The sequence below is a fragment of the Pleurodeles waltl genome, chromosome 3_1 (genome assembly GCF_031143425.1).
Source record: "Pleurodeles waltl isolate 20211129_DDA chromosome 3_1, aPleWal1.hap1.20221129, whole genome shotgun sequence".
Taxonomy (NCBI): domain Eukaryota; kingdom Metazoa; phylum Chordata; class Amphibia; order Caudata; family Salamandridae; genus Pleurodeles; species Pleurodeles waltl.
Window position 1 is genome coordinate 759,850,279 of NC_090440.1, and position 27,000 is coordinate 759,877,278.

Consider the following 27,000-nt stretch of genomic DNA (forward strand, 5'->3'; position numbering starts at 1 on the left):
AGAGCCCCACAAGTCACCCCATCTTGGATTCCCCTAGGTCTCTAGTTTTCGAAAATGCACAGGTTTGGTAGGTTTCCCTAGGTGCCGGCTGAGCTAGAGGCCAAAATCTACAGACAGGCACTTTGGAAAAAACAGCTGTGTTTTCTGTCAAAAAATGGGATGTGTCCACGTTGTCTTTTGGGGCATTTCCTGTCGCGGGCGCTAGGCCTACCCACACAAGTGAGGTATCATTTTTATCGGGAGACTTGGGGGAACGCTGGGTGGAAGGAAATTTGTGGCTCCTCTCAGATTCCAGAACTTTCTGTCACCGAAATGTGAGGAAAACTTGTTTTTTTAGCCACTTTTTGAGGTTTGCAAAGGATTCTGGGTAACAGAACCTGGTCAGAGCCCCACAAGTCACCCCATCTTGGATTCCCCTAGGTCTCTAGTTTTCGAAAATGCACAGGTTTGGTAGGTTTCCCTAGGTGCCGGCTGAGCTAGAGGCCAAAATCTACAGACAGGCACTTTGGAAAAAACAGCTGTGTTTTCTGTCAAAAAATGGGATGTGTCCACGTTGTCTTTTGGGGCATTTCCTGTCGCGGGCGCTAGGCCTACCCACACAAGTGAGGTATCATTTTTATCGGGAGACTTGGGGGAACGCTGGGTGGTAGGAAATTTGTAGCTCCTCTCAGATTCCAGAACTTTCTGTCACCGAAATGTGAGGAAAACTTGTTTTTTTAGCCACTTTTTGAGGTTTGCAAAGGATTCTGGGTAACAGAACCTGGCCAGAGCCCCACAAGTCACTCCATCTTGGATTCCCCTAGGTCTCTAGTTTTCAAAAATGCACAGGTTTGGTAGGTTTCCCTAGGTGCCGGCTGAGCTAGAGGCCAAAATCTACAGGCAGGCACCTTGGAAAAAACAGCTGTGTTTTCTGTCAAAAAATGGGATGTGTCCATGTTGTGTTTTGGGGCATTTCCTGTCGTGGGTGCTAGGCCTACCCACACAAGTGAGGTATCATTTTATCGGGAGACTTGGGGGAACGCTGGGTGGAAGGAAATTTGTGGCTCCTCTCAGATTCCAGAACTTTCTGTCACCGAAATGTGAGGAAAACTTGTTTTTTTAGCCACTTTTTGAGGTTTGCAAAGGATTCTGGGTAACAGAACCTGGCCAGAGCCCCACAAGTCACCCCATCTTGGATTCCCCTAGGTCTCTAGTTTTCAAAAATGCACAGGTTTGGCAGGTTTCCCTAGGTGCCGGCGGAGCTGGAGGCCAAAATCTACAGGCAGGCACTTTGGAAAAAACAGCTGTGTTTTCTGTCAAAAAATAGGTTGTGTCCACGTTGTGTTTTGGGGCATTTCCTGTCGCGGGCGCTAGGCCTACCCACACAAGTGAGGTATCATTTTTATCGGGAGACTTGGGGGAACGCTGGGTGGAAGGAAATTTGTGGCTCCTCTCAGATTCCAGAACTTTCTGTCACCGAAATGTGAGGAAAACTTGTTTTTTTAGCCACTTTTTGAGGTTTGCAAAGGATTCTGGGTAACAGAACCTGGTCAGAGCCCCACAAGTCACCCCATCTTGGATTCCCCTAGGTCTCTAGTTTTCGAAAATGCACAGGTTTGGTAGGTTTCCCTAGGTGCCGGCTGAGCTAGAGGCCAAAATCTACAGACAGGCACTTTGGAACAAACAGCTGTGTTTTCTGTCAAAAAATGGGATGTGTCAACGTTGTGTTTTGGGGCATTTCCTGTCGCGGGCGCTAGGCCTACCCACACAAGTGAGGTATAATTTTTATCGGGAGACTTTGGGGAAGGCTGGGTGGTAGGAAATTTGTAGCTCCTCTCAGATTCCAGAACTTTCTGTCACCGAAATGTGAGGAAAACGTGTTTTTTTAGCCACTTTTTGAGGTTTGCAAAGGATTCTGGGTAACAGAACCTGGTCAGAGCCCCACAAGTCACCCCATTTTGGATTCCCCTAGGTCTCTAGTTTTCAAAAATGTGCAGGTTTGGTAGGTTTCCCTAGGTGCTGGCTGAGCTAGAGGCCAAAATCTACAGGCAGGCACTTTGGAAAAAACAGCTATGTTTTCTGTCAAAAAATGGGATGTGTCCACGTTGTGTTTTGGGGCATTTCTTGTCGCGGGCGCTAGGCCTACCCACACAAGTGAGGTGTCATTTTTATCGGGAGACTTGGGGGAACGCTGGGTGGAAGGAAATTTGTGGCTCCTCTCAGATTCCAGAACTTTCTGTCACCGAAATGTGAGGAAAACGTGTTTTTTTAGCCACTTTTTGAGGTTTGCAAAGGATTCTGGGTAACAGAACCTGGTCAGAGCCCCACAAGTCACTCCATTTTGGATTCCCCTAGGTCTCTAGGTTTTAAAAATGCACAGGTTTGGTAGGTTTCCCTAGGTGCCGACTGAGCTAGAGGCCAAAATGTACAGGCAGGCACTTTGCAAAAAACTGCTGTGTTTTCTGTCAAAAAATGGGATGTGTCCATGTTGCGCATTGGGGCGTTTCCTGTCGCGGGCGCTAGGCCTATCCACACAAGTGAGGTATCATTTTTATCGGGAGACTTGGGGGAACGCTGGGTGGAAGGAAATTTGTGGCTCCTCTCAGATTCCAGAACTTTCTGTCACCGAAATGTGAGGAAAACTTGTTTTTTTAGCCACTTTTTGAGGTTTGCAAAGGATTCTGGGTAACAGAACCTGGTCAGAGCCCCACAAGTCACCCCATTTTGGATTCCCCTAGGTCTCTAGTTTTCAAAAATGTGCAGGTTTGGTAGGTTTCCCTAGGTGCTGGCTGAGCTAGAGGCCAAAATCTACAGGCAGGCACTTTGGAAAAAACAGCTATGTTTTCTGTCAAAAAATGGGATGTGTCCACGTTGTGTTTTGGGGCATTTCTTGTCGCGGGCGCTAGGCCTACCCACACAAGTGAGGTGTCATTTTTATCGGGAGACTTGGGGGAACGCTGGGTGGAAGGAAATATGTGGCTCCTTTCAGATTCTAGAACTTTCTGTCACCGAAATGTGCAGAAAACTTGTTTTTTTAGCCACTTTTTGAGGTTTGCAAAGGATTCTGGGTAACAGAACCTGGCCAGAGCCCCACAAGTCATCCCATCTTGGATTCCCCTAGGTCTCTACTTTTCAAAAATGCACAGGTTTGGTAGGTTTCCCTAGGTGCCGGCTGAGCTAGAGGCCAAAATGTACAGGCAGGCACTTTGCAAAAAACTGCTGTGTTTTCTGTCAAAAAATGGGATGTGTCCATGTTGCGCATTGGGGCGTTTCCTGTCGCGGGCGCTAGGCCTATCGACACAAGTGAGGTATCATTTTTATCGGGAGACTTGGGGGAACGCTGGGTGGAAGGAAATTTGTGGCTCCTCTCAGATTCCAGAACTTTCTGTCACCGAAATGTGAGGAAAACTTGTTTTTTTAGCCACTTTTTGAGGTTTGCAAAGGATTCTGGGTAACAGAACCTGGTCAGAGCCCCACAAGTCACCCCATTTTGGATTCCCCTAGGTCTCTAGTTTTCAAAAATGTGCAGGTTTGGTAGGTTTCCCTAGGTGCTGGCTGAGCTAGAGGCCAAAATCTACAGGCAGGCACTTTGGAAAAAACAGCTATGTTTTCTGTCAAAAAATGGGATGTGTCCACGTTGTGTTTTGGGGCATTTCTTGTCGCGGGCGCTAGGCCTACCCACACAAGTGAGGTGTCATTTTTATCGGGAGACTTGGGGGAACGCTGGGTGGAAGGAAATTTGTGGCTCCTCTCAGATTCCAGAACTTTCTGTCACCGAAATGTGAGGAAAACGTGTTTTTTTAGCCACTTTTTGAGGTTTGCAAAGGATTCTGGGTAACAGAACCTGGTCAGAGCCCCACAAGTCACTCCATTTTGGATTCCCCTAGGTCTCTAGGTTTTAAAAATGCACAGGTTTGGTAGGTTTCCCTAGGTGCCGACTGAGCTAGAGGCCAAAATGTACAGGCAGGCACTTTGCAAAAAACTGCTGTGTTTTCTGTCAAAAAATGGGATGTGTCCATGTTGCGCATTGGGGCGTTTCCTGTCGCGGGCGCTAGGCCTATCCACACAAGTGAGGTATCATTTTTATCGGGAGACTTGGGGGAACGCTGGGTGGAAGGAAATTTGTGGCTCCTCTCAGATTCCAGAACTTTCTGTCACCGAAATGTGAGGAAAACTTGTTTTTTTAGCCACTTTTTGAGGTTTGCAAAGGATTCTGGGTAACAGAACCTGGTCAGAGCCCCACAAGTCACCCCATTTTGGATTCCCCTAGGTCTCTAGTTTTCAAAAATGTGCAGGTTTGGTAGGTTTCCCTAGGTGCTGGCTGAGCTAGAGGCCAAAATCTACAGGCAGGCACTTTGGAAAAAACAGCTATGTTTTCTGTCAAAAAATGGGATGTGTCCACGTTGTGTTTTGGGGCATTTCTTGTCGCGGGCGCTAGGCCTACCCACACAAGTGAGGTGTCATTTTTATCGGGAGACTTGGGGGAACGCTGGGTGGAAGGAAATATGTGGCTCCTTTCAGATTCTAGAACTTTCTGTCACCGAAATGTGCAGAAAACTTGTTTTTTTAGCCACTTTTTGAGGTTTGCAAAGGATTCTGGGTAACAGAACCTGGCCAGAGCCCCACAAGTCATCCCATCTTGGATTCCCCTAGGTCTCTACTTTTCAAAAATGCACAGGTTTGGTAGGTTTCCCTAGGTGCCGGCTGAGCTAGAGGCCAAAATGTACAGGCAGGCACTTTGCAAAAAACTGCTGTGTTTTCTGTCAAAAAATGGGATGTGTCCATGTTGCGCATTGGGGCGTTTCCTGTCGCGGGCGCTAGGCCTATCGACACAAGTGAGGTATCATTTTTATCGGGAGACTTGGGGGAACGCTGGGTGGAAGGAAATTTGTGGCTCCTCTCAGATTCCAGAACTTTCTGTCACCGAAATGTGAGGAAAACTTGTTTTTTTAGCCACTTTTTGAGGTTTGCAAAGGATTCTGGGTAACAGAACCTGGTCAGAGCCCCACAAGTCACCCCATTTTGGATTCCCCTAGGTCTCTAGTTTTCAAAAATGTGCAGGTTTGGTAGGTTTCCCTAGGTGCTGGCTGAGCTAGAGGCCAAAATCTACAGGCAGGCACTTTGGAAAAAACAGCTATGTTTTCTGTCAAAAAATAGGTTGTGTCCACGTTGTGTTTTGGGGCATTTCCTGTCGCGGGCGCTAGGCCTACCCACACAAGTGAGGTATCATTTTTATCGGGAGACTTGGGGGAACGCTGGGTGGAAGGAAATTTGTGGCTCCTCTCAGATTCCAGAACTTTCTGTCACCGAAATGTGAGGAAAACTTGTTTTTTTAGCCACTTTTTGAGGTTTGCAAAGGATTCTGGGTAACAGAACCTGGTCAGAGCCCCACAAGTCACCCCATCTTGGATTCCCCTAGGTCTCTAGTTTTCGAAAATGCACAGGTTTGGTAGGTTTCCCTAGGTGCCGGCTGAGCTAGAGGCCAAAATCTACAGACAGGCACTTTGGAACAAACAGCTGTGTTTTCTGTCAAAAAATGGGATGTGTCCACGTTGTGTTTTGGGGCATTTCCTGTCGCGGGCGCTAGGCCTACCCACACAAGTGAGGTATAATTTTTATCGGGAGACTTTGGGGAAGGCTGGGTGGTAGGAAATTTGTAGCTCCTCTCAGATTCCAGAACTTTCTGTCACCGAAATGTGAGGAAAACGTGTTTTTTTAGCCACTTTTTGAGGTTTGCAAAGGATTCTGGGTAACAGAACCTGGTCAGAGCCCCACAAGTCACCCCATCTTGGATTCCCCTAGGTCTCTAGGTTTTAAAAATGCACAGGTTTGGTAGGTTTCCCTAGGTGCCGACTGAGTTAGAGGCCAAAATGTACAGGCAGGCACTTTGCAAAAAACTGCTGTGTTTTCTGTCAAAAAATGGGATGTGTCCACGTTGCGCATTGGGGCGTTTCCTGTCGCGGGCGCTAGGCCTATCCACACAAGTGAGGTATCATTTTTATCGGGAGACTTGGGGGAACGCTGGGTGGAAGGAAATTTGTGGCTCCTCTCAGATTCCAGAACTTTCTGTCACCGAAATGTGAGGAAAACTTGTTTTTTTAGCCACTTTTTGAGGTTTGCAAAGGATTCTGGGTAACAGAACCTGGTCAGAGCCCCACAAGTCACCCCATTTTGGATTCCCCTAGGTCTCTAGTTTTCAAAAATGTGCAGGTTTGGTAGGTTTCCCTAGGTGCTGGCTGAGCTAGAGGCCAAAATCTACAGGCAGGCACTTTGGAAAAAACAGCTATGTTTTCTGTCAAAAAATAGGTTGTGTCCACGTTGTGTTTTGGGGCATTTCCTGTCGCGGGCGCTAGGCCTACCCACACAAGTGAGGTATCATTTTTATCGGGAGACTTGGGGGAACGCTGGGTGGAAGGAAATTTGTGGCTCCTCTCAGATTCCAGAACTTTCTGTCACCGAAATGTGAGGAAAACTTGTTTTTTTAGCCACTTTTTGAGGTTTGCAAAGGATTCTGGGTAACAGAACCTGGTCAGAGCCCCACAAGTCACCCCATCTTGGATTCCCCTAGGTCTCTAGTTTTCGAAAATGCACAGGTTTGGTAGGTTTCCCTAGGTGCCAGCTGAGCTAGAGGCCAAAATCTACAGACAGGCACTTTGGAACAAACAGCTGTGTTTTCTGTCAAAAAATGGGATGTGTCCACGTTGTGTTTTGGGGCATTTCCTGTCGCGGGCGCTAGGCCTACCCACACAAGTGAGGTATAATTTTTATCGGGAGACTTTGGGGAAGGCTGGGTGGTAGGAAATTTGTAGCTCCTCTCAGATTCCAGAACTTTCTGTCACCGAAATGTGAGGAAAACGTGTTTTTTTAGCCACTTTTTGAGGTTTGCAAAGGATTCTGGGTAACAGAACCTGGTCAGAGCCCCACAAGTCACCCCATCTTGGATTCCCCTAGGTCTCTAGGTTTTAAAAATGCACAGGTTTGGTAGGTTTCCCTAGGTGCCGACTGAGCTAGAGGCCAAAATGTACAGGCAGGCACTTTGCAAAAAACTGCTGTGTTTTCTGTCAAAAAATGGGATGTGTCCATGTTGCGCATTGGGGCGTTTCCTGTCGCGGGCGCTAGGCCTATCCACACAAGTGAGGTATCATTTTTATCGGGAGACTTGGGGGAACGCTGGGTGGAAGGAAATTTGTGGCTCCTCTCAGATTCCAGAACTTTCTGTCACCGAAATGTGAGGAAAACTTGTTATTTTAGCCACTTTTTGAGGTTTGCAAAGGATTCTGGGTAACAGAACCTGGTCAGAGCCCCACAAGTCACCCCATTTTGGATTCCCCTAGGTCTCTAGTTTTCAAAAATGTGCAGGTTTGGTAGGTTTCCCTAGGTGCTGGCTGAGCTAGAGGCCAAAATCTACAGGCAGGCACTTTGGAAAAAACAGCTATGTTTTCTGTCAAAAAATGGGATGTGTCCACGTTGTGTTTTGGGGCATTTCTTGTCGCGGGCGCTAGGCCTACCCACACAAGTGAGGTGTCATTTTTATCGGGAGACTTGGGGGAACGCTGGGTGGAAGGAAATATGTGGCTCCTTTCAGATTCTAGAACTTTCTGTCACCGAAATGTGCAGAAAACTTGTTTTTTTAGCCACTTTTTGAGGTTTGCAAAGGATTCTGGGTAACAGAACCTGGCCAGAGCCCCACAAGTCATCCCATCTTGGATTCCCCTAGGTCTCTACTTTTCAAAAATGCACAGGTTTGGTAGGTTTCCCTAGGTGCCGGCTGAGCTAGAGGCCAAAATCTACAGGCAGGCACCTTGGAAAAAACAGCTGTGTTTTCTGTCAAAAAATTGGATGTGTCCATGTTGTCTTTTGGGGCATTTCCTGTCGCGGGCGCTAGGCCTACCCACACAAGTGAGGTATCATTTTTATCAAGAGACTTGGGGGAACGCTGGGTGGAAGGAAATTTGTGTCTCCTCTCAGATTCCAGAACTTTCTGTCACCGAAATGTGAGGAAACATGTTTTTTTAGCCATTTTTTGAGGTTTGCAAAGGATTCTGGGTAACAGAACCTGGTCAGAGCCCCACAAGTCACCCCATCTTGGATTCCCCTAGGTCTCTAGTTTTCAAAAATGCACAGGTTTGGTAGGTTTCCCTAGGTGCCGGCTGAGCTAGAGGCCAAAATCTACAGGCAGGCAACTTGGAAAAAACAGCTGAGTTTTCTGTCAAAAAATGGGATGTGTCCATGTTGTGTTTTGAGGCATTTCCTGTCGCGGGCGCTAGGCCTACCCACACAAGTGAGGTATCATTTTTATCGGGAGACTTGGGGGAACGCTGGGTGGAAGGAAATTTGTGGCTCCTCTCAGATTCCAGAACTTTCTGTCACCGAAATGTGAGGAAAACTTGTTTTTTTAGCCACTTTTTGAGGTTTGCAAAGGATTCTGGGTAACAGAACCTGGCCAGAGCCCCACAAGTCACTCCATCTTGGATTCCCCTAGGTCTCTAGTTTTCAAAAATGCACAGGTTTGGTAGGTTTCCCTAGGTGCCGGCTGAGCTAGAGGCCAAAATCTACAGGCAGGCACCTTGGAAAAAACAGCTGTGTTTTCTGTCAAAAAATGGGATGTGTCCATGTTGTGTTTTGGGGCATTTCCTGTCGTGGGCGCTAGGCCTACCCACACAAGTGAGGAATCATTTTATCGGGAGACTTGGGGGAACGCTGGGTGGAAGGAAATTTGTGGCTCCTCTGAGATTCCAGAACTTTCTGTCACCGAAATGTGAGGAAAACTTGTTTTTTTAGCCACTTTTTGAGGTTTGCAAAGGATTCTGGGTAACAGAACCTGGCCAGAGCCCCACAAGTCACCCCATCTTGGATTCCCCTAGGTCTCTAGTTTTCAAAAATGCACAGGTTTGGCAGGTTTCCCTAGGTGCCGGCGGAGCTAGAGGCCAAAATCTACAGGCAGGCACTTTGGAAAAAACAGCTGTGTTTTCTGTCAAAAAATAGGTTGTGTCCACGTTGTGTTTTGGGGCATTTCCTGTCGCGGGCGCTAGGCCTACCCACACAAGTGAGGTATCATTTTTATCGGGAGACTTGGGGGAACGCTGGGTGGAAGGAAATTTGTGGCTCCTCTCAGATTCCAGAACTTTCTGTCACCGAAATGTGAGGAAAACTTGTTTTTTTAGCCACTTTTTGAGGTTTGCAAAGGATTCTGGGTAACAGAACCTGGTCAGAGCCCCACAAGTCACCCCATCTTGGATTCCCCTAGGTCTCTAGTTTTCGAAAATGCACAGGTTTGGTAGGTTTCCCTAGGTGCCGGCTGAGCTAGAGGCCAAAATCTACAGACAGGCACTTTGGAAAAAACAGCTGTGTTTTCTGTCAAAAAATGGGATGTGTCCACGTTGTCTTTTGGGGCATTTCCTGTCGCGGGCGCTAGGCCTACCCACACAAGTGAGGTATCATTTTTATCGGGAGACTTGGGGGAACGCTGGGTGGTAGGAAATTTGTAGCTCCTCTCAGATTCCAGAACTTTCTGTCACCGAAATGTGAGGAAAACGTGTTTTTTTAGCCACTTTTTGAGGTTTGCAAAGGATTCTGGGTAACAGAACCTGGTCAGAGCCCCACAAGTCACCCCATTTTGGATTCCCCTAGATCTCTAGTTTTCAAACATGTGCAGGTTTGGTAGGTTTCCCTAGGTGCTGGCTGAGCTAGAGGCCAAAATCTACAGGCAGGCACTTTGGAAAAAACAGCTATGTTTTCTGTCAAAAAATGGGATGTGTCCACGTTGTGTTTTGAGGCATTTCTTGTCGCAAGGGCTAGGCCTACCCACACAAGTGAGGTGTCATTTTTATCGGGAGACTTGGGGGAACGCTGGGTGGAAGGAAATATGTGGCTCCTCTCAGATTCCAGAACTTTCTGTCACCGAAATGTGCGAAAAACTTGTTTTTTTAGCCACTTTTTGAGGTTTGCAAAGGATTCTGGGTAACAGAACCTGGCCAGAGCCCCACAAGTCACCCCATCTTGGATTCCCCTAGGTCTCTAGTTTTAAAAAATGCACAGGTTTGGTAGGTTTCCCTAGGTGCCGGCTGAGCTAGAGGCCAAAATCTACAGGCAGGCACCTTGGAAAAAACAGCTGTGTTTTCTGTCAAAAAATGGGATGTGTCCATGTTGTGTTTTGGGGCATTTCCTGTCGTGGGCGCTAGGCCTACCCACACAAGTGAGGTATCATTTTATCGGGAGACTTGGGGGAACGCTGGGTGGAAGGAAATTTGTGGCTCCTCTCAGATTCCAGAACTTTCTGTCACCGAAATGTGAGGAAAACTTGATTTTTTAGCCACTTTTTGAGGTTTGCAAAGGATTCTGGGTAACAGAACCTGGCCAGAGCCCCACAAGTCACTCCATCTTGGATTCCCCTAGGTCTCTAGTTTTCAAAAATGCACAGGTTTGGTAGGTTTCCCTAGGTGCCGGCTGAGCTAGAGGCCAAAATCTACAGGCAGGCACCTTGGAAAAAACAGCTGTGTTTTCTGTCAAAAAATGGGATGTGTCCATGTTGTGTTTTGGGGCATTTCCTGTCGTGGGCGCTAGGCCTACCCACACAAGTGAGGTATCATTTTATCGGGAGACTTGGGGGAACGCTGGGTGGAAGGAAATTTGTGGCTCCTCTCAGATTCCAGAACTTTCTGTCACCGAAATGTGAGGAAAACTTGTTTTTTTAGCCACTTTTTGAGGTTTGCAAAGGATTCTGGGTAACAGAACCTGGCCAGAGCCCCACAAGTCACCCCATCTTGGATTCCCCTAGGTCCCTAGTTTTCAAAAATGCACAGGTTTGGCAGGTTTCCCTAGGTGCCGGCGGAGCTAGAGGCCAAAATCTACAGGCAGGCACTTTGGAAAAAACAGCTGTGTTTTCTGTCAAAAAATAGGTTGTGTCCACGTTGTGTTTTGGGGCATTTCCTGTCGCGGGCGCTAGGCCTACCCACACAAGTGAGGTATCATTTTTATCGGGAGACTTGGGGGAACGCTGGGTGGAAGGAAATTTGTGGCTCCTCTCAGATTCCAGAACTTTCTGTCACCGAAATGTGAGGAAAACTTGTTTTTTTAGCCACTTTTTGAGGTTTGCAAAGGATTCTGGGTAACAGAACCTGGTCAGAGCCCCACAAGTCACCCCATCTTGGATTCCCCTAGGTCTCTAGTTTTCGAAAATGCACAGGTTTGGTAGGTTTCCCTAGGTGCCGGCTGAGCTAGAGGCCAAAATCTACAGACAGGCACTTTGGAAAAAACAGCTGTGTTTTCTGTCAAAAAATGGGATGTGTCCACGTTGTGTTTTGGGGCATTTCCTGTCGCGGGCGCAAGACCTACCCACACAAGTGAGGTATCATTTTTATCGGGAGACTTGGGGGAACGCTGGGTGGTAGGAAATTTGTAGCTCCTCTCAGATTCCAGAACTTTCTGTCACCGAAATGTGAGGAAAACGTGTTTTTTTAGCCACTTTTTGAGGTTTGCAAAGGATTCTGGGTAACAGAACCTGGTCAGAGCCCCACAAGTCACCCCATCTTGGATTCCCCTAGGTCTCTAGGTTTTAAAAATGCACAGGTTTGGTAGGTTTCCCTAGGTGCCGACTGAGCTAGAGGCCAAAATGTACAGGCAGGCACTTTGCAAAAAACTGCTGTGTTTTCTGTCAAAAAATGGGATGTGTCCACGTTGCGCATTGGGGCGTTTCCTGTCGCGGGCGCTAGGCCTATCCACACAAGTGAGGTATCATTTTTATCGGGAGACTTGGGGGAACGCTGGGTGGAAGGAAATTTGTGGCTCCTCTCAGATTCCAGAACTTTCTGTCACCGAAATGTGAGGAAAACTTGTTTTTTTAGCCACTTTTTGAGGTTTGCAAAGGATTCTGGGTAACAGAACCTGGTCAGAGCCCCACAAGTCACCCCATTTTGGATTCCCCTAGGTCTCTAGTTTTCAAAAATGTGCAGGTTTGGTAGGATTCCCTAGGTGCTGGCTGAGCTAGAGGCCAAAATCTACAGGCAGGCACTTTGGAAAAAACAGCTATGTTTTCTGTCAAAAAATGGGATGTGTCCACGTTGTGTTTTGGGGCATTTCTTGTCGCGGGCGCTAGGCCTACCCACACAAGTGAGGTGTCATTTTTATCGGGAGACTTGGGGGAACGCTGGGTGGAAGGAAATATGTGGCTCCTCTCAGATTCCAGAACTTTCTGTCACCGAAATGTGCAGAAAACTTGTTTTTTTAGCCACTTTTTGAGGTTTTCAAAGGATTCTGGGTAACAGAACCTGGCCAAAGCCCCACAAGTCATCCCATCTTGGATTCCCCTAGGTCTCTAGTTTTCAAAAATGCACAGGTTTGGTAGGTTTCCCTAGGTGCCGGCTGAGCTAGAGGCCAAAATCTACAGGCAGGCACCTTGGAAAAAACAGCTGTGTTTTCTGTCAAAAAATGGGATGTGTCCATGTTGTCTTTTGGGGCATTTCCTGTCGTGGGCGCTAGGCCTACCCACACAAGTGAGGTATCATTTTATCGGGAGACTTGGGGGAACGCTGGGTGGAAGGAAATTTGTGGCTCCTCTCAGATTCCAGAACTTTCTGTCACCGAAATGTGAGGAAAACTTGTTTTTTTAGCCACTTTTTGAGGTTTGCAAAGGATTCTGGGTAACAGAACCTGGTCAGAGCCCCACAAGTCACCCCATTTTGGATTCCCCTAGGTCTCTAGTTTTCAAAAATGTGCAGGTTTGGTAGGTTTCCCTAGGTGCTGGCTGACCTAGAGGCCAAAATCTACAGGCAGGCACTTTGGAAAAAACAGCTATGTTTTCTGTCAAAAAATGGGATGTGTCCACGTTGTGTTTTGGGGCATTTCTTGTCGCGGGCGCTAGGCCTACCCACACAAGTGAGGTGTCATTTTTATCGGGAGACTTGGGGGAACGCTGGGTGGAAGGAAATATGTGGCTCCTCTCAGATTCCAGAACTTTCTGTCACCGAAATGTGAGGAAAACTTGTTTTTTTAGCCACTTTTTGAGGTTTGCAAAGGATTCTGGGTAACAGAACCTGGTCAGAGCCCCACAAGTCACCCCATCTTGGATTCCCCTAGGTCTCTAGTTTTCGAAAATGCACAGGTTTGGTAGGTTTCCCTAGGTGCCGGCTGAGCTAGAGGCCAAAATCTACAGACAGGCACTTTGGAAAAAACAGCTGTGTTTTCTGTCAAAAAATGGGATGTGTCCACGTTGTGTTTTGGGGCATTTCCTGTTGCGGGCGCTAGGCCTACCCACACAAGTGAGGTATCATTTTTATCGGGAGACTTGGGGGAACGCTGGGTGGTAGGAAATTTGTAGCTCCTCTCAGATTCCAGAACTTTCTGTCACCGAAATGTGCGAAAAACTTGTTTTTTTAGCCACTTTTTGAGGTTTGCAAAGGATTCTGGGTAACAGACCCTGGCCAGAGCCCCACAAGTCACCCCATCTTGGATTCCCCTAGGTCTCTAGTTTTAAAAAATGCACAGGTTTGGTAGGTTTCCCTAGGTGCCGACTGAGCTAGAGGCCAAAATGTACAGGCAGGCACTTTGCAAAAAACTGCTGTGTTTTCTGTCAAAAAATGGGATGTGTCCACGTTGCGCATTGGGGCGTTTCCTGTCGCGGGCGCTAGGCCTATCCACACAAGTGAGGTATCATTTTTATCGGGAGACTTGGGGGAACGCTGGGTGGAAGGAAATTTGTGGCTCCTCTCAGATTCCAGAACTTTCTGTCACCGAAATGTGAGGAAAACTTGTTTTTTTAGCCACTTTTTGAGGTTTGCAAAGGATTCTGGGTAACAGAACCTGGTCAGAGCCCCACAAGTCACCCCATCTTGGATTCCCCTAGGTCTCTAGTTTTCAAAAATGCACAGGTTTGGTAGGTTTCCCTAGGTGCTGGCTGAGCTAGAGGCCAAAATCTACAGGCAGGCACTTTGGAAAAAACAGCTATGTTTTCTGTCAAAAAATGGGATGTGTCCACGTTGTGTTTTGGGGCATTTCTTGTCGCGGGCGCTAGGCCTACCCACACAAGTGAGGTGTCATTTTTATCGGGAGACTTGGGGGAACGCTGGGTGGAAGGAAATATGTGGCTCCTCTCAGATTCCAGAACTTTCTGTCACCGAAATGTGCGAAAAACTTGTTTTTTTAGCCACTTTTTGAGGTTTGCAAAGGATTCTGGGTAACAGACCCTGGCCAGAGCCCCACAAGTCACCCCATCTTGGATTCCCCTAGGTCTCTAGTTTTCAAAAATGCACAGGTTTGGTAGGTTTCCCTAGGTGCCGGCTGAGCTAGAGGCCAAAATCTACAGGCAGGCACCTTGGAAAAAACAGCTGTGTTTTCTGTCAAAAAATGGGATGTGTCCATGTTGTGTTTTGGGGCATTTCCTGTCGTGGGCGCTAGGCCTACCCACACAAGTGAGGTATCATTTTATCGGGAGACTTGGGGGAACGCTGGGTGGAAGGAAATTTGTGGCTCCTCTCAGATTCCAGAACTTTCTGTCACCGAAATGTGAGGAAAACTTGTTTTTTTAGCCACTTTTTGAGGTTTGCAAAGGATTCTGGGTAACAGAACCTGGCCAGAGCCCCACAAGTCACCCCATCTTGGATTCCCCTAGGTCTCTAGTTTTAAAAAATGCACAGGTTTGGCAGGTTTCCCTAGGTGCCGGCGGAGATAGAGGCCAAAATCTACAGGCAGGCACTTTGGAAAAAACAGCTGTGTTTTCTGTCAAAAAATAGGTTGTGTCCACGTTGTGTTTTGGGGCATTTCCTGTCGCGGGCGCTAGGCCTACCCACACAAGTGAGGTATCATTTTTATCGGGAGACTTGGGGGAACGCTGGGTGGAAGGAAATTTGTGGCTCCTCTCAGATTCCAGAACTTTCTGTCACCGAAATGTGAGGAAAACTTGTTTTTTTAGCCACTTTTTGAGGTTTGCAAAGGATTCTGGGTAACAGAACCTGGTCAGAGCCCCACAAGTCACCCCATCTTGGATTCCCCTAGGTCTCTAGTTTTCGAAAATGCACAGGTTTGGTAGGTTTCCCTAGGTTTCGGCTGAGCTAGAGGCCAAAATCTACAGACAGGCACTTTGGAAAAAACAGCTGTGTTTTCTGTCAAAAAATGGGATGTGTCCACGTTGTCTTTTGGGGCATTTCCTGTCGCGGGCGCTAGGCCTACCCACACAAGTGAGGTATCATTTTTATCGGGAGACTTGGGGGAACGCTGGGTGGTAGGAAATTTGTAGCTCCTCTCAGATTCCAGAACTTTCTGTCACCGAAATGTGAGGAAAACGTGTTTTTTTAGCCACTTTTTGAGGTTTGCAAAGGATTCTGGGTAACAGAACCTGGTCAGAGCCCCACAAGTCACCCCATTTTGGATTCCCCTAGGTCTCTAGTTTTCAAAAATGTGCAGGTTTGGTAGGTTTCCCTAGGTGCTGGCTGAGCTAGAGGCCAAAATCTACAGGCAGGCACTTTGGAAAAAACAGCTATGTTTTCTGTCAAAAAATGGGATGTGTCCACGTTGTGTTTTGAGGCATTTCTTGTCGCGGGCGCTAGGCCTACCCACACAAGTGAGGTGTCATTTTTATCGGGAGACTTGGGGGAACGCTGGGTGGAAGGAAATATGTGGCTCCTCTCAGATTCCAGAACTTTCTGTCACCGAAATGTGCGAAAAACTTGTTTTTTTAGCCACTTTTTGAGGTTTGCAAAGGATTCTGGGTAACAGAACCTGGCCAGAGCCCCACAAGTCACCCCATCTTGGATTCCCCTAGGTCTCTAGTTTTAAAAAATGCACAGGTTTGGTAGGTTTCCCTAGGTGCCGGCTGAGCTAGAGGCCAAAATCTACAGGCAGGCACCTTGGAAAAAACAGCTGTGTTTTCTGTCAAAAAATGGGATGTGTCCATGTTGTGTTTTGGGGCATTTCCTGTCGTGGGCGCTAGGCCTACCCACACAAGTGAGGTATCATTTTATCGGGAGACTTGGGGGAACGCTGGGTGGAAGGAAATTTGTGGCTCCTCTCAGATTCCAGAACTTTCTGTCACCGAAATGTGAGGAAAACTTGATTTTTTAGCCACTTTTTGAGGTTTGCAAAGGATTCTGGGTAACAGAACCTGGCCAGAGCCCCACAAGTCACTCCATCTTGGATTCCCCTAGGTCTCTAGTTTTCAAAAATGCACAGGTTTGGTAGGTTTCCCTAGGTGCCGGCTGAGCTAGAGGCCAAAATCTACAGGCAGGCACCTTGGAAAAAACAGCTGTGTTTTCTGTCAAAAAATGGGATGTGTCCATGTTGTGTTTTGGGGCATTTCCTGTCGTGGGCGCTAGGCCTACCCACACAAGTGAGGTATCATTTTATCGGGAGACTTGGGGGAACGCTGGGTGGAAGGAAATTTGTGGCTCCTCTCAGATTCCAGAACTTTCTGTCACCGAAATGTGAGGAAAACTTGTTTTTTTAGCCACTTTTTGAGGTTTGCAAAGGATTCTGGGTAACAGAACCTGGTCAGAGCCCCACAAGTCACCCCATCTTGGATTCCCCTAGGTCTCTAGTTTTCGAAAATGCACAGGTTTGGTAGGTTTCCCTAGGTGCCGGCTGAGCTAGAGGCCAAAATCTACAGACAGGCACTTTGGAAAAAACAGCTGTGTTTTCTGTCAAAAAATGGGATGTGTCCACGTTATGTTTTGGGGCATTTCCTGTCGCGGGCGCTAGACCTACCCACACAAGTGAGGTATCATTTTTATCGGGAGACTTGGGGGAACGCTGGGTGTTAGGAAATTTGTAGCTCCTCTCAGATTCCAGAACTTTCTGTCACCGAAATGTGAGGAAAACGTGTTTTTTTAGCCACTTTTTGAGGTTTGCAAAGGATTCTGGGTAACAGAACCTGGTCAGAGCCCCACAAGTCACCCCATCTTGGATTCCCCTAGGTCTCTAGGTTTTAAAAATGCACAGGTTTGGTAGGTTTCCCTAGGTGCCGACTGAGCTAGAGGCCAAAATGTACAGGCAGGCACTTTGCAAAAAACTGCTGTGTTTTCTGTCAAAAAATGGGATGTGTCCACGTTGCGCATTGGGACGTTTCCTGTCGCGGGCGCTAGGCCTATCCACACAAGTGAGGTATAATTTTTATCGGGAGACTTGGGGGAACGCTGGGTGGAAGGAAATTTGTGGCTCCTCTCAGATTCCAGAACTTTCTGTCACCGAAATGTGAGGAAAACTTGTTTTTTTAGCCACTTTTTGAGGTTTGCAAAGGATTCTGGGTAACAGAACCTGGTCAGAGCCCCACAAGTCACCCCATTTTGGATTCCCCTAGGTCTCTAGTTTTCAAAAATGTGCAGGTTTGGTAGGATTCCCTAGGTGCTGGCTGAGCTAGAGGCCAAAATCTACAGGCAGGCACTTTGGAAAAAACAGCTATGTTTTCTGTCAAAAAATGGGATGTGTCCACGTTGTGTTTTGGGGCATTTCTTGTCGCGGGCGCTAGGCCTACCCACACAAGTGAGGTGTCATTTTTATCGGGAGACTTGGGGGAACGCTGGGTGGAAGGAAATATGTGGCTCCTCTCAGATTCCAGAACTTTCTGTCACCGAAATGTGCAGAAAACTTGTTTTTTTAGCCACTTTTTGAGGTTTTCAAAGGATTCTGGGTAACAGAACCTGGCCAGAGCCCCACAAGTCATCCCATCTTGGATTCCCCTAGGTCTCTAGTTTTCAAAAATGCACAGGTTTGGTAGGTTTCCCTAGGTGCCGGCTGAGCTAGAGGCCAAAATCTACAGGCAGGCACCTTGGAAAAAACAGCTGTGTTTTCTGTCAAAAAATGGGATGTGTCCATGTTGTCTTTTGGGGCATTTCCTGTCGTGGGCGCTAGGCCTACCCACACAAGTGAGGTATCATTTTATCGGGAGACTTGGGGGAACGCTGGGTGGAAGGAAATTTGTGGCTCCTCTCAGATTCCAGAACTTTCTGTCACCGAAATGTGAGGAAAACTTGTTTTTTTAGCCACTTTTTGAGGTTTGCAAAGGATTCTGGGTAACAGAACCTGGTCAGAGCCCCACAAGTCACCCCATTTTGGATTCCCCTAGGTCTCTAGTTTTCAAAAATGTGCAGGTTTGGTAGGTTTCCCTAGGTGCTGGCTGACCTAGAGGCCAAAATCTACAGGCAGGCACTTTGGAAAAAACAGCTATGTTTTCTGTCAAAAAATGGGATGTGTCCACGTTGTGTTTTGGGGCATTTCTTGTCGCGGGCGCTAGGCCTACCCACACAAGTGAGGTGTCATTTTTATCGGGAGACTTGGGGGAACGCTGGGTGGAAGGAAATATGTGGCTCCTCTCAGATTCCAGAACTTTCTGTCACCGAAATGTGAGGAAAACTTGTTTTTTTAGCCACTTTTTGAGGTTTGCAAAGGATTCTGGGTAACAGAACCTGGCCAGAGCCCCACAAGTCACCCCATCTTGGATTCCCCTAGGTCTCTAGTTTTCAAAAATGCACAGGTTTGGTAGGTTTCCCTAGGTGCCAGCTGAGCTAGAGGCCAAAATCTACAGGCAGGCACCTTGGAAAAAACAGCTGTGTTTTCTGTCAAAAAATGGGATGTGTCTATGTTGTTTTTTGGGGCATTTCCTGTCGTGGGCGCTAGGCCTACCCACACAAGTGAGGTATCATTTTTATCGGGAGACTTGGGGGAACGCTGGGTGGAAGGAAATTTGTGGCTCCTCTCAGATTCCAGAACTTTCTGTCACTGAAATGTGAGGAAAACTTGTTTTTTTAGCCACTTTTTGAGGTTTGCAAAGGATTCTGGGTAACAGAACCTGGTCAGAGCCCCACAAGTCACCCCATCTTGGATTCCCCTAGGTCTCTAGTTTTCGAAAATGCACAGGTTTGGTAGGTTTCCCTAGGTGCCGGCTGAGCTAGAGGCCAAAATCTACAGACAGGCACTTTGGAAAAAACAGCTGTGTTTTCTGTCAAAAAATGGGATGTGTCCACGTTGTGTTTTGGGGCATTTCCTGTTGCGGGTGCTAGGCCTACCCACACAAGTGAGGTATCATTTTTATCGGGAGACTTGGGGGAACGCTGGGTGGTAGGAAATTTGTAGCTCCTCTCAGATTCCAGAACTTTCTGTCACCGAAATGTGAGGAAAACGTGTTTTTTTAGCCACTTTTTGAGGTTTGCAAAGGATTCTGGGTAACAGAACCTGGTCAGAGCCCCACAAGTCACCCCATCTTGGATTCCCCTAGGTCTCTAGTTTTTAAAAATGCACAGGTTTGGTAGGTTTCCCTAGGTGCCGACTGAGCTAGAGGCCAAAATGTACAGGCAGGCACTTTGCAAAAAACTGCTGTGTTTTCTGTCAAAAAATGGGATGTGTCCACGTTGTGCATTGGGGCGTTTCCTGTCGCGGGCGCTAGGCCTATCCACACAAGTGAGGTATCATTTTTATCGGGAGACTTGGGGGAACGCTGGGTGGAAGGAAATTTGCGGCTCCTCTCAGATTCCAGAACTTTCTGTCACCGAAATGTGAGGAAAACTTGTTTTTTTAGCCACTTTTTGAGGTTTGCAAAGGATTCTGGGTAACAGAACCTGGTCAGAGCCCCACAAGTCACCCCATCTTGGATTCCCCTAGGTCTCTAGTTTTCAAAAATGCACAGGTTTGGTAGGTTTCCCTAGGTGCTGGCTGAGCTAGAGGCCAAAATCTACAGGCAGGCACTTTGGAAAAAACAGCTATGTTTTCTGTCAAAAAATGGGATGTGTCCACGTTGTGTTTTGGGGCATTTCTTGTCGCGGGCGCTAGGCCTACCCACACAAGTGAGGTGTCATTTTTATCGGGAGACTTGGGGGAACGCTGGGTGGAAGGAAATATGTGGCTCCTCTCAGATTCCAGAACTTTCTGTCACCGAAATGTGCGAAAAACTTGTTTTTTTAGCCACTTTTTGAGGTTTGCAAAGGATTCTGGGTAACAGACCCTGGCCAGAGCCCCACAAGTCACCCCATCTTGGATTCCCCTAGGTCTCTAGTTTTCAAAAATGCACAGGTTTGGTAGGTTTCCCTAGGTGCCGGCTGAGCTAGAGGCCAAAATCTACAGGCAGGCACCTTGGAAAAAACAGCTGTGTTTTCTGTCAAAAAATGGGATGTGTCCATGTTGTGTTTTGGGGCATTTCCTGTCGTGGGCGCTAGGCCTACCCACACAAGTGAGATATCATTTTATCGGGAGACTTGGGGGAACGCTGGGTGGAAGGAAATTTGTGGCTCCTCTCAGATTCCAGAACTTTCTGTCACCGAAATGTGAGGAAAACTTGTTTTTTTAGCCACTTTTTGAGGTTTGCAAAGGATTCTGGGTAACAGAACCTGGCCAGAGCCCCACAAGTCACCCCATCTTGGATTCCCCTAGGTCTCTAGTTTTCAAAAATGCACAGGTTTGGCAGGTTTCCCTAGGTGCCGGCGGAGCTAGAGGCCAAAATCTACAGGCAGGCACTTTGGAAAAAACAGCTGTGTTTTCTGTCAAAAAATAGGTTGTGTCCACGTTGTGTTTTGGGGCATTTCCTGTCGCGGGCGCTAGGCCTACCCACACAAGTGAGGTATCATTTTTATCGGGAGACTTGGGGGAACGCTGGGTGGAAGGAAATTTGTGGCTCCTCTCAGATTCCAGAACTTTCTGTCACCGAAATGTGAGGAAAACTTGTTTTTTTAGCCACTTTTTGAGGTTTGCAAAGGATTCTGGGTAACAGAACCTGGTCAGAGCCCCACAAGTCACCCCATCTTGGATTCCCCTAGGTCTCTAGTTTTCGAAAATGCACAGGTTTGGTAGGTTTCCCTAGGTGCCGGCTGAGCTAGAGGCCAAAATCTACAGACAGGCACTTTGGAACAAACAGCTGTGTTTTCTGTCAAAAAATGGCATGTGTCCACGTTGTGTTTTGGGGCATTTCCTGTCGCTGGCGCTAGGCCTACCCACACAAGTGAGGTATCATTTTTATCGGGAGACTTGGGGGAACGCTGGGTGGAAGGAAATTTGTGGCTCCTCTCAGATTCCAGAACTTTCTGTCACCGAAATGTGAGGAAAACTTGTTTTTTTAGCCACTTTTTGAGGTTTGCAAAGGATTCTGGGTAACAGAACCTGGTCAGAGCCCCACAAGTCACCCCATCTTGGATTCCCCTAGGTCTCTAGTTTTCGAAAATGCACAGGTTTGGTAGGTTTCCCTAGGTGCCGACTGAGCTAGAGGCCAAAATCTACAGACAGGCCCTTTGGAACAAACAGCTGTGTTTTCTGTCAAAAAATGGGATGTGTCCACGTTGTGTTTTGGGGCATTTCCTGTCGCGGGCGCTAGGCCTACCCACACAAGTGAGGTATAATTTTTATCGGGAGACTTTGGGGAAGGCTGGGTGGTAGGAAATTTGTAGCTCCTCTCAGATTCCAGAACTTTCTGTCACCGAAATGTGAGGAAAACGTGTTTTTTTAGCCACTTTTTGAGGTTTGCAAAGGATTCTGGGTAACAGAACCTGGTCAGAGCCCCACAAGTCACCCCATCTTGGATTCCCCTAGGTCTCTAGGTTTTAAAAATGCACAGGTTTGGTAGGTTTCCCTAGGTGCCCACTGAGCTAGAGGCCAAAATGTACAGGCAGGCACTTTGCAAAAAACTGCTGTGTTTTCTGTCAAAAAATGGGATGTGTCCATGTTGCGCATTGGGGCGTTTCCTGTCGCGGGCGCTAGGCCTATCCACACAAGTGAGGTATCATTTTTATCGGGAGACTTGGGGGAACGCTGGGTGGAAGGAAATTTGTGGCTCCTCTCAGATTCCAGAACTTTCTGTCACCGAAATGTGAGGAAAACTTGTTTTTTTAGCCACTTTTTGAGGTTTGCAAAGGATTCTGGGTAACAGAACCTGGTCAGAGCCCCACAAGTCACCCCATTTTGGATTCCCCTAGGTCTCTAGTTTTCAAAAATGTGCAGGTTTGGTAGGTTTCCCTAGGTGCTGGCTGAGCTAGAGGCCAAAATCTACAGGCAGGCACATTGGAAAAAACAGCTATGTTTTCTGTCAAAAAATGGGATGTGTCCACGTTGTGTTTTGGGGCATTTCTTGTTGCGGGCGCTAGGCCTACCCACACAAGTGAGGTGTCATTTTTATCGGGAGACTTGGGGGAACGCTGGGTGGAAGGAAATATGTGGCTCCTCTCAGATTCTAGAACTTTCTGTCACCGAAATGTGCAGAAAACTTGTTTTTTTAGCCACTTTTTGAGGTTTGCAAAGGATTCTGGGTAACAGAACCTGGCCAGAGCCCCACAAGTCATCCCATCTTGGATTCCCCTAGGTCTCTACTTTTCAAAAATGCACAGGTTTGGTAGGTTTCCCTAGGTGCCGGCTGAGCTAGAGGCCAAAATCTACAGGCAGGCACCTTGGAAAAAACAGCTGTGTTTTCTGTCAAAAAATGGGATGTGTCCATGTTGTCTTTTGGGGCATGTCCTGTCGCGGGCGCTAGGCCTACCCACACAAGTCAGGTATCATTTTTATCAAGAGACTTGGGGGAACGCTGGGTGGAAGGAAATTTGTGGCTCCTCTCAGATTCCAGAACTTTCTGTCACCGAAATGTGAGGAAAACTTGTTTTTTTAGCCACTTTTTGAGGTTTGCAAAGGATTCTGGGTAACAGAACCTGGCCAGAGCCCCACAAGTCACTCCATCTTGGATTCCCCTAGGTCTCTAGTTTTCAAAAATGCACAGGTTTGGTATGTTTCCCTAGGTGCCGGCTGAGCTAGAGGCCAAAATCTACAGGCAGGCACCTTGGAAAAAACAGCTGTGTTTTCTGTCAAAAAATGGGATGTGTCCATGTTGTGTTTTGGGGCACTTCCTGTCGTGGGCGCTAGGCCTACCCACACAAGTGAGGTATCATTTTATCGGGAGACTTGGGGGAACGCTGGGTGGAAGGAAATTTGTGGCTCCTCTCAGATTCCAGAACTTTCTGTCACCGAAATGTGAGGAAAACTTGTTTTTTTAGCCACTTTTTGAGGTTTGCAAAGGATTCTGGGTAACAGAACCTGGCCAGAGCCCCACAAGTCACCCCATCTTGGATTCCCCTAGGTCTCTAGTTTTCAAAAATGCACAGGTTTGGCAGGTTTACCTAGGTGCCGGCGGAGCTAGAGGCCAAAATCTACAGTCAGGCACTTTGGAAAAAACAGCTGTGTTTTCTGTCAAAAAATAGGTTGTGTCCACGTTGTGTTTTGGGGCATTTCCTGTCGCGGGCGCTAGGCCTACCCACACAAGTGAGGTGTCATTTTTATCGGGAGACTTGGGGGAACGCTGGGTGGAAGGAAATTTGTGGCTCCTCTCAGATTCCAGAACTTTCTGTCACCGAAATGTGAGGAAAACTTGTTTTTTTAGCCACTTTTTGAGGTTTGCAAAGGATTCTGGGTAACAGAACCTGGTCAGAGCCCCACAAGTCACCCCATCTTGGATTCCCCTAGGTCTCTAGTTTTCGAAAATGCACAGGTTTGGTAGGTTTCAATAGGTGCCGGCTGAGCTAGAGGCCAAAATCTACAGACAGGCACTTTGGAAAAAACAGCTGTGTTTTCTGTCAAAAAATGGGATGTGTCCACGTTGTGTTTTGGGGCATTTCCTGTCGCGGGCGCTAGGCCTACCCACACAAGTGAGGTATCATTTTTATCGGTAGACTTGGGGGAACGCTGGGTGGTAGGAAATTTGTAGCTCCTCTCAGATTCCTGAACTTTCTGTCACCGAAATGTGAGGAAAACGTGTTTTTTTAGCCACTTTTTGAGGTTTGCAAAGGATTCTGGGTAACAGAACCTGGTCAGAGCCCCACAAGTCACCCCATTTTGGATTCCCCTAGGTCTCTAGTTTTCAAAAATGTGCAGGTTTGGTAGGTTTCCCTAGATGCTGGCTGAGCTAGAGGCCAAAATCTACAGGCAGGCACTTTGGAAAAAACAGCTATGTTTTCTGTCAAAAAATGGGATGTGTCCACGTTGTGTTTTGGGGCATTTCTTGTCGCGGGCGCTAGGCCTACCCACACAAGTGAGGTGTCATTTTTATCGGGAGACTTGGGGGAACGCTGGGTGGAAGGAAATATGTGGCTCCTCTCAGATTCCAGAACTTTCTGTCACCGAAATGTGCGAAAAACTTGTTTTTTTAGCCACTTTTTGAGGTTTGCAAAGGATTCTGGGTAACAGAACCTGGCCAGAGCCCCACAAGTCACCCCATCTTGGATTCCCCTAGGTCTCTAGTTTTAAAACATGCACAGGTTTGGTAGGTTTCCCTAGGTGCCGGCTGAGCTAGAGGCCAAAATCTACAGGCAGGCACCTTGGAAAAAACAGCTGTGTTTTCTGTCAAAAAATGGGATGTGTCCATGTTGTGTTTTGGGGCATTTCCTGTCGTGGGCGCTAGGCCTACCCACACAAGTGAGGTATCATTTTATCGGGAGACTTGGGGGAACGCTGGGTGGAAGGAAATTTGTGGCTCCTCTCAGATTCCAGAACTTTCTGTCACCGAAATGTGAGGAAAACTTGTTTTTTTAGCCACTTTTTGAGGTTTGCAAAGGATTCTGGGTAACAGAACCTGGCCAGAGCCCCACAAGTCACCCCATCTTGGATTCCCCTAGGTCTCTAGTTTTCAAAAATGCACAGGTTTGGCAGGTTTCCCTAGGTGCCGGCGGAGCTAGAGGCCAAAATCTACAGGCAGGCACTTTGGAAAAAACAGCTGTGTTTTCTGTCAAAAAATAGGTTGTGTCCATGTTGTGTTTTGGGGCATTTCCTGTCGCGGGCGCTAGGCCTACCCACACAAGTGAGGTATCATTTTTATCGGGAGACTTGGGGGAACGCTGGGTGGAAGGAAATTTGTGGCTCCTCTCAGATTCCAGAACTTTCTGTCACCGAAATGTGAGGAAAACTTGTTTTTTTAGCCACTTTTTGAGGTTTGCAAAGGATTCTGGGTAACAGAACCTGGCCAGAGCCCCACAAGTCACTCCATCTTGGATTCCCCTAGGTCTCTACTTTTCAAAAATGCACAGGTTTGGTAGGTTTCCCTAGGTGCCGGCTGAGCTAGAGGCCAAAATCTACAGGCAGGCACCTTGGAAAAAACAGCTGTGTTTTCTGTCAAAAAATGGGATGTGTCCATGTTGTGTTTTGGGGCATTTCCTGTCGTGGGCGCTAGGCCTACCCACACAAGTGAGGTATCATTTTATCGGGAGACTTGGGGGAACGCTGGGTGGAAGGAAATTTGTGGCTCCTCTCAGATTCCAGAACTTTCTGTCACCGAAATGTGAGGAAAACTTGTTTTTTTAGCCACTTTTTGAGGTTTGCAAAGGATTCTGGGTAACAGAACCTGGCCAGAGCCCCACAAGTCACCCCATCTTGGATTCCCCTAGGTCTCTAGTTTTCAAAAATGCACAGGTTTGGCAGGTTTCCCTAGGTGCCGGCGGAGCTAGAGGCCAAAATCTACAGGCAGGCACTTTGGAAAAAACAGCTGTGTTTTCTGTCAAAAAATAGGTTGTGTCCACGTTGTGTTTTGGGGCATTTCCTGTCGCGGGCGCTAGGCCTACCCACACAAGTGAGGTATCATTTTTATCGGGAGACTTGGGGGAACGCTGGGTGGAAGGAAATTTGTGGCTCCTCTCAGATTCCAGAACTTTCTATCACCGAAATGTGAGGAAAACTTGTTTTTTTAGCCACTTTTTGAGGTTTGCAAAGGATTCTGGGTAACAGAACCTGGTCAGAGCCCCACAAGTCACCCCATCTTGGATTCCCCTAGGTCTCTAGTTTTCGAAAATGCACAGGTTTGGTAGGTTTCCCTAGGTGCCGGCTGAGCTAGAGGCCAAAATCTACAGACAGGCACTTTGGAAAAAACAGCTGTGTTTTCTGTCAAAAAATGGGATGTGTCCACGTTGTGTTTTGGGGCATTTCCTGTCGCGGGCGCTAGGCCTACCCACACAAGTGAGGTATCATTTTTATCGGGAGACTTGGGGGAACGCTGGGTGGTAGGAAATTTGTAGCTCCTCTCAGATTCCAGAACTTTCTGTCACCGAAATGTGAGGAAAACGTGTTTTTTTAGCCACTTTTTGAGGTTTGCAAAGGATTCTGGGTAACAGAACCTGGTCAGAGCCCCATAATTCACCCCATTTTGGATTCCCCTAGGTCTCTAGTTTTCAAAAATGCACAGGTTTGGTAGGTTTCCCTAGGTGCTGGCTGAGCTAGAGGCCAAAATCTACAGGCAGGCACTTTGGAAAAAACAGCTATGTTTTCTGTCAAAAAATGGGATGTGTCCACGTTGTGTTTTGGGGCATTTCTTGTCGCGGGCGCTAGGCCTACCCACACAAGTGAGGTGTCATTTTTATCAGGAGACTTGGGGGAACGCTGGGTGGAAGGAAATATGTGGCTCCTCTCAGATTCCAGAACTTTCTGTCACCGAAATGTGCGAAAAACTTGTTTTTTTAGCCACTTTTTGAGGTTTGCAAAGGATTCTGGGTAACAGAACCTGGCCAGAGCCCCACAAGTCACCCCATCTTGGATTCCCCTAGGTCTCTAGTTTTCAAAAATGCACAGGTTTGGTAGGTTTCCCTAGGTGCCGGCTGAGCTAGAGGCCAAAATCTACAGGCAGGCACCTTGGAAAAAACAGCTGTGTTTTCTGTCAAAAAATGGGATGTGTCGATGTTGTGTTTTGGGGCATTTCCTGTCGTGGGCGCTAGGCCTACCCACACAAGTGAGGTATCATTTTATCGGGAGACTTGGGGGAACGCTGGGTGGAAGGAAATTTGTGGCTCCTCTCAGATTCCAGAACTTTCTGTCACCGAAATGTGAGGAAAACTTGTTTTTTTAGCCACTTTTTGAGGTTTGCAAAGGATTCTGGGTAACAGAACCTGGCCAGAGCCCCACAAGTCACCCCATCTTGGATTCCCCTAGGTCTCTAGTTTTCAAAAATGCACAGGTTTGACAGGTTTCCTTAGGTGCCGGCGGAGCTAGAGGCCAAAATCTACAGGCAGGCACTTTGGAAAAAACAGCTGTGTTTTCTGTCAAAAAATAGGTTGTGTCCATGTTGTGTTTTGGGGCATTTCCTGTCGCGGGCGCTAG